At 36.0% G+C, this 7,500-nt stretch overlaps 1 protein-coding gene across 13 annotated transcripts in view; it reads left to right on the top strand.

The window, feature by feature from the left end:
* Positions 1-7,500, top strand: part of MEIS2 (Meis homeobox 2) — a 325,597-nt gene that overhangs the window by 19,016 nt on the left and 299,081 nt on the right. The window lies entirely within an intron of this gene.

Genomic DNA, 7,500 nt, shown 5'->3' with positions numbered 1-7,500 from the left:
GTGTATAGCTACCTGAACTGCAAGCAATGAGATCAGTTTTCCTTCTTCCTTAGTATTGCTAGTCTCTGCTCCTAAACTAATTACAATGCTTCTGACATCCTTCCATGGCCTCAGAATGTTGATGCAGAATATCCCTTCTGATCTTTCCTTACTAGTCTGCCTAAATCTCTAGTTTGCCTCACTTGTTTTTTTTTTCTATTATTTCAAACAGATGCTGTCATTTGGCTGAAAAAAATGATTTTCACTGAGGGGACCAAAATTAACACTTGGTCTGTGGCTTTGAATTGTCTGGTCCTTACATTTGTGTTGTATAGCCTTTGTGTAGTCTGGGCTCTCTCCATGTGGTTTTATATGATGAGCATTACTATTTTCAGCTTGTCTTGTAAGCTGATGTCATGTTCTGTTGTACTTTTTAAGCAGGTTAGTCTCCTTTTTCCAAGTTTCTCTGGCAAGTATCTAAGAGCTCACAAGTGTGTCTGCTTTATAATAACTCATCTGTAATGGAAATAGGAAATATGTTATTAGCTTTTGACAGTTTTTGCCATATTCCACAATACATTTTATCAGTTACACTAAGATTTGGTTAAAACACACCATTAATCCGTCCCTCTGAAGATGGTACATTTAAGTTTTTAACTGCTTGATCTGAAACCACTGCTAAAGTTGGCACATTGTTCTGGACATGAAATGGAGTCCCCTAGTCATTGATTATTTCCTTAGATGTATCCTTCTTTGAAAAATAATAAAACCAGCTCCCTAGCTATAGCTTTAAAATTTAGTTTATATAGTGGGATAGCTTTAGGACACTTAGTTGCGTAGTCCAAACTAAGTAAAAATATACTGAAAAATATCACTGGATTTTACCACTTGCCCAACAATGTCCATAGTAAAATGCATTCAAATGGCACATCTATGGTAGACACCTGGGTTAAGAGATTTTTAAAACCTGGGTGTGGAGCTGGTTACTGGCTTTTACAGTATCCAGCACAGAAGTGCTTAATGTTTTTCATTATTCCTGGCCAATACAACTTTGTTAAGTGCTTTGTTTTAGTCTTCTCCATCCTTGGGTACCCCCCTACATACCCCCTACTAGATTACTATGTGCTAATCCCATTACTCCATTTGTGAAAGGAGGTCATCAACAGTTGGTATGCTGCTTCCTTTCTACCCTTATTCACCCTGTGCACGTCATTTTTGTAACTCAAAGTGGGGGTGAGAAATAGGAATAACAGCACAAGATGAGCACAAAAATAATATAATTATTCCAAAGATGCTGTCCAGTAAAAAAAAAAACAGTAAATTATTCATCCAAACACAAGCCCATTCCAATGAATGTAATTTGATATATAAAAAAGAATTCCAAATGAATTAAGTACTTCACAGCTCATCTTAAAATGTTACACAAAATTAATGCATCAACTGGACGTTGTCACGGTACCTCCAGAAGGACAACTGCTATGTTCCTTATGCCACTTATCGAATAGGAGAACATGATATGTTGCATTTTGCTAACAATTTTGTTGTGAACCAATGAATTGAGAACTAACAGACACGCTGGTACCCTGTTTGTATGTATGCATGTGTGCTTTTTATATGTATGTGTGTGTGTGTGTGTGTGTGTGTGTGTGTGTGTGTGTGTGTGTGTGTGTGTGTGTGTGTGTATGTATATATATATATATATATATATATATATATATATATATATATGTGTGTGTGTGTGTGTGTATACGGATCTATGTCAAAACAATGAATTACCGTAACGCAGGCTCGCACAGCAGTGAGATGACTTTGGTGAAAATTTAAATGTACAAACTCCCAGAATGGGGTATTTCGCCTCCAGACATAGATAGTGTATACACATATGTGTAGATTTTTTCCAGGCTGTACAGGTAGATAACTGCTGAGTAGTTAGATCATTTATTTCATGTTTGCATTTTTTAATAGTTGGATAGTAAGCATTAGTTATGGCTATAGCGCACACACACACACACACACACACACACACACACACACATGCAAACACACTGTCTCTGTGTATGTACATGTGGTTGGAGGTAACTTTGTCAAATTTACTTTAATCAACAAAGTTAACTGATGTTTTTTGATCAAGGGCAGTTGAGTTCATCTGCTGGAAATGTCAGTGCTGTGAACATGAACTTTTTCCATGCTGTATGAGTTGTGCTTGAGTGAAGGTGTTTTTTTTTTTTTTGTTAAATATCATATCTTTTGGATTTGCCATGCATTTTGCCTTTTGGAGAGAGAGAGAGAGTGTGTGTGTGTGTGTGTGCGTGCATGCGTAAGTGTCTTATGGGTTAGAGTTTGAGAAGGGTAGTTAAGGGGTTAGCTGTATTGTTATGTGTTTGCATTTATGTGGAGTATGTATGCATGTCTTGTGTAGTGGCAATATTAAGGAACAATTTTTTTTGTAAGGTAATACTTAGGGTTGGGGGTTAGGGGCAGTGGTAGGGTAGGGTTTTCACATATGAATAAGGTAGAAAGGGGGGGGGGGCAAATAAAGTGTACCATGAAAATAACATGAGAGAAACTCACCAACATTTTACTACTATGTGTAGTTGATGAAGCTGAAATTGAGTACAACCTAGCTACACTTCTCTAACATGGGTAACTGATGAAGGTGACCTGGAGACCTGTGGGAAATTCAGCAACATTTAACTGATATGCATCTGTCTTCATTGGAAAAATGACAGATGGAAATATGGTTTAAAAGTTTATCTGCATTATGGGAATCCATCCATCTATCCATTTATCCATCCATCTCTAACCCCTTTTTCACACTTTTGCACGCCAACAGTGACCATGATATAGAACCAATGTAAATACCTCTTGGATGCTAGTCCTGCAGCAGTTGTCCTTTTGTATTACAAACATGCTCATGCACTCACACCTGTGCATCCAGTCCAACTACTGCATGTCTTTGAAGTATGGGAGGAAACAGGAGCACCCAGAGAAAACCCATACAAATACAGGAAGGACATGCATACTCTGGACACCCCAGCTTAGACTCAAACTGTAGAAGAAGCAACAACCTAGCACACTGCACCAGTGTACCACCCAGTTATGACTATTTAAGCAGTGACATAAACAGTCATATTGTAGTATTCCATCTGGTGAATGTATTTTCCCAGTTCATATAGGCTAAAATGTAGAAAAAGGTTAGTATCTTTCCAAGAAGCAAACACATCTTCTAAGCCACAGTCTCATACTTGTGTTGTTGATTTATTGCATGTGTTTAAATACTGATGTATTTTTTCATTTGCAATCAATATTGATTTCTTTCAACTTTGTAAATATAGACAGGGAAACAGGGATTCCCAATACAGACGTATGTCACAGAATGGTAATGTACAACAGTGTGTGTGTTTGTGTGTGTGTGTGTGTGTGTGTGTGTGTGTGTGTGTGTGTGTGTGTGTGTGTGCGCATTTGTTTATGTGTGTGCCCCCATAGTACTATTTTTGTATATATTCCAATGAGTTAAGGACAAAATATTATTGTAAAATGTGATGAGATTGGCAGCTTGTTTACTGGTATTTATAGAAAGTTTAAAAACAAAAAGTAAGCCAACATGATTTGGGCTGATGGACACAGAGTTCACAATGTCACGACAACAATTTTTTGAAGTGCTGTAGAAGGAATTTTATTTTAGCATCCTTTTGATTTGGTTGCTACTGTTCCTACCTCTGATTTTCTGTAAGAAGTGCTGGACACAGGTGCCCTGGAGTTACATAGCAGATTAGGTTAGGATTAATTAATATAAAAGGTGAAGTTAAGCAAACCAAGTATGAATTGCAGATATTGTATATGGATAAACTAAGGCTGGAATATAGAGAAACAACTTTCTCCCTAGAAACCATATGGTTGGGAGTTAGAACTGTTTCCAAAGGTATAGTGCATTTCAATCACCAACAATACTGTTGGAACAAAAAAAAAAATTACAAGAACCAGAAATATGTCTTTGTTTCACATTGGGCAAGCCATTCTCACTATCACTGCAAGTTGGGAATTATATATGTATAAGTATGTATCTATTATACTTTTGCAGGTTAGTCATTTCACACAGCAGTAGTTGGGGGACCAGGAGTTTCTGGTTGCACTCCAGTATAATTTTTCAAAATTCTGCTTTTTTATGTATTTCAGAACTGCTAAAATTATAATTTATTTCATCCAAAAATAAAATATTGCTAACTGATTGCTTACATTATTTAAGAGAGACATAGGGTGAAAATGGAGTAATTATGTTTGTCTTGTGGTTAAATCCTGTTAGGAACAGCTTCTGTCACAGGTATGAGATGCAGAACATCTAGGTAATCACACAGGAGTATTCTGTGAATGATTGTTAATGACCAGCAGTTGAGGTCTGCATTAAATGTGCTTTTGCTTAATTGCATTTATACATAATCTTTACTTGTATGTGACTGATTTCATACAACTGAATTGTTTGTTTCTGTCTTCAGCAGCATGTGCAGTTTAATAAGAAATTAGTATTTGCACTCGAGATAGTAATATGTTGCAGTCAGCTCCTATATCTGGGGTGTCTGGGATCTAATTGACAGCTACAGGTGTGCACACATTTCAGATTTATTATCAAAATAACACATGGCTCAGTGTGAACATTTATCCTAACTTGTTGTAATCAGCAGAAACATCTTATATCTTTATCCAAACATTTTCCTAGAGTTGTTGTTGTGACCCACTTGTATATGCAACTGTCCCATTGATAATTTCCCTACATCATCTTTTCTAGTCTAAAAGTTTAGTAGGTTTTAAAAATATGAAGTTTTCTCACCTACATGCACACAGAGTGAGTGCATGTGCGTTTATGTGTGCATATGTCTCTGTGTATATATATCATATATGTATGTATATTTAGTGCGTTTGCTTGTATAGAGTTTATGTATGAATATATCAGCCATTGGGGGTTACCATAATAGTTAAGGTGTTTACCTTGTAGACACAATGTACAGAGTTTGAATATCACCGTTGAAAGGGAAATTGACTAGGCTTCAAATGGCACACAAAGGCAGCTAATCTAGTACTAACCTACGAATATATATATATATGGGTCTACTTCTAAATTTCAAACTTTCAAAATGTCAACTTCCTCATGGTCGAGACCATAAGATCAAAGTTGTGAAACTTCAAAATGTAAGTAAAAAAATAAAAACAAAATATCTTTTTTTTACATTTTTTGCAGGGGGGGGGGCAAGCCCCTCTGCACCCCCACAACCCCTGTTAATTAAATATACCAACTCCGAGATCACACTACAGTGAGAAAAAACGATAAATATACCATTCTGTGATATGCACATGTGTGTGTGTGTGTGTGTGTGTGTGTGTGTGTGTGTGTGTGTGTGTGTGTGTGTATGCATTTATGTAGGTATCTGTACTAATAGTTATTAAATACATTATATATGGTAGATACATCTTTGGCAAACTGCTAGGCAAATAGGTCAGTGACATATAAAATGACTATATGTATATGCAGTACTCTAGTCCAGGTGTATATATTGTAAGTTTACATTTTGCCAGCAATGGCTTATGTTTGATTTTGTGGAGAATTAATCTCATGCTGTCTTATTGTTCCTGCTCCTTTTTGTGTAATACTTATGTCACTTTATCTGTTGCTATCTATCCATCAAACAGCTGACATTAAGAGGATACAAAGGGCTGAAGGGATGTGTGTACTATTTTTCTTCAGATTGAAGCAATATGAGTGATTTTCGAACTTGCAGACAAAGGGGACAACTGCATAGTCTTTATATGATTCGTCATAATATTTGGTTATTGTTATTATTTTTTGTCCTGTATTTGTTTGGCACTCCCATACTATTTGTTTATAAAAAGCTTCATCACCATAGAAATGTCATTTTTCATCTGTGTTTTATTTCCAGCTGTTTTCTGCCATATTGTTTCTGGGCTTTTGTAATATGGTAATTAACCTTCAACAGATGTTTTAATAGATGTAGAATCCTAACAACTACCCGATCTCTCTTATTTTAATCAATGTATTCTGTAGCCCCGTGCCAGTTTTGAAGTATTTTGTTTAGAATGTGGTCATTGTTTAGTCATTACATTTATTTCTTTTTAATAGCCTTTTTTCCTTACTGCTGTACATTAACTCAGATTAAGTCCTTGAAATCCAGGGCATAAAATTACGATTGTGTGTCTCATTTGCAGTTGTCGCACACAGTGACAAGTAACACAGGTCCAGCCTAAGCCAACTTATTTGCTTCATTTGTGCCCCATTCTCCGTTCTGCCAAAGTTAACTTCATGCCCTGTTTGCTTTCATGTAGTGCTGATAGTTTTTTTTTATGCATAATAGGCATTCTGTTTTCCTTCAACCAAAATCAAGACAGTGGCAATAAAAGTGAGAAAGAACTAAAAATGTTTCTTCTCAGCAAATCAGACACAGGCCTGTAACTCAGTTTATCTTTCCCACTTGAATCACATTGTAGACATAGCAAAGTGCATGTGGTACTAAATGCATAAAACATAAATACAGTGCCAAGTGTGTAAAACATTTCCATACTACCTGTTTATGTCTTTTATGTACATAGTGTTTATGTCAGCTGCGTCATTTAGCTACATTATTTAGTGGCCATCCAGTTTATATGAAAAAAAGACTAATTTCTAACATTGCATTTTATACTTTGGATGGATTTACTTTTACAATATGCACTTCTACAAGCCACAGTTTTTCTATGTCACTTTTTTGAATGTTTCTACCTTGATCCTATATAACTTTTTAAGTATAAGGGTTGTGAAGATCCTATGCTTTCTTATTGCAAGGCTTTCCTTCTGATGGCCTTGCTGTTGGGCGCAAATCTGTAAATCAGACATGTGACACAGACTAGATGCAACACAGCTAATCTGGCCACAGTTCCCTACTCCAATATTTCCTAAATACTCTGAAAATGAATCTTACTTGCCAAGGCTGCTATAATTTGGACCCATCCCACCCCCCTTGAATGCAGTAGGATTGCTGTAGTGATAACACTGTTAAGTGTTGCATGTCGTACATCTGTCTGCTTGCTTAGATGGGAACCTATCTCCTAGCATTCCCTGACATAAGTATGCAAGTATTAGGATATTTTAGCTCCTGGACTAACTAGAAGGCTTGTGTTAAGGAATATGCTATAGGCAAGAAGATAGAAGTTCAAATAAACTTACTTAAGTAAGACATTGTAATTCCACAGAAATAGTTAATACTTCAATGTTACGTAATTGCATTTATTTATTTGTTTATTTTACTTATTGTGAACTCATTTGAATAATTAAATATTGTAGGAAGCTCCTCCTTAATTCTTTTAATTTTTGAATCACAAAGTCACAGGTTTTGTTTGCAATATTCAGTCATTTCCATAGAATGTGCTACTTTGACAAGCATGATGTTTGTTCCAGTTGAATCAAGGTGGATGTGTGAAAATTAAAATCGCTGATTAGTAAAATCTGCTAATAATACAACAGAAGATATTGGTTTT

This window comes from Protopterus annectens, chromosome 1.part1, assembly GCF_019279795.1.
Source record: "Protopterus annectens isolate FY-2018-M chromosome 1.part1, PAN1.0, whole genome shotgun sequence".
Lineage (NCBI taxonomy): Eukaryota > Metazoa > Chordata > Ceratodontiformes > Protopteridae > Protopterus > Protopterus annectens.
The sequence above is the reverse complement of the archived record's forward strand: the minus strand, read 5'-3'. Positions and strand labels throughout refer to the sequence as shown.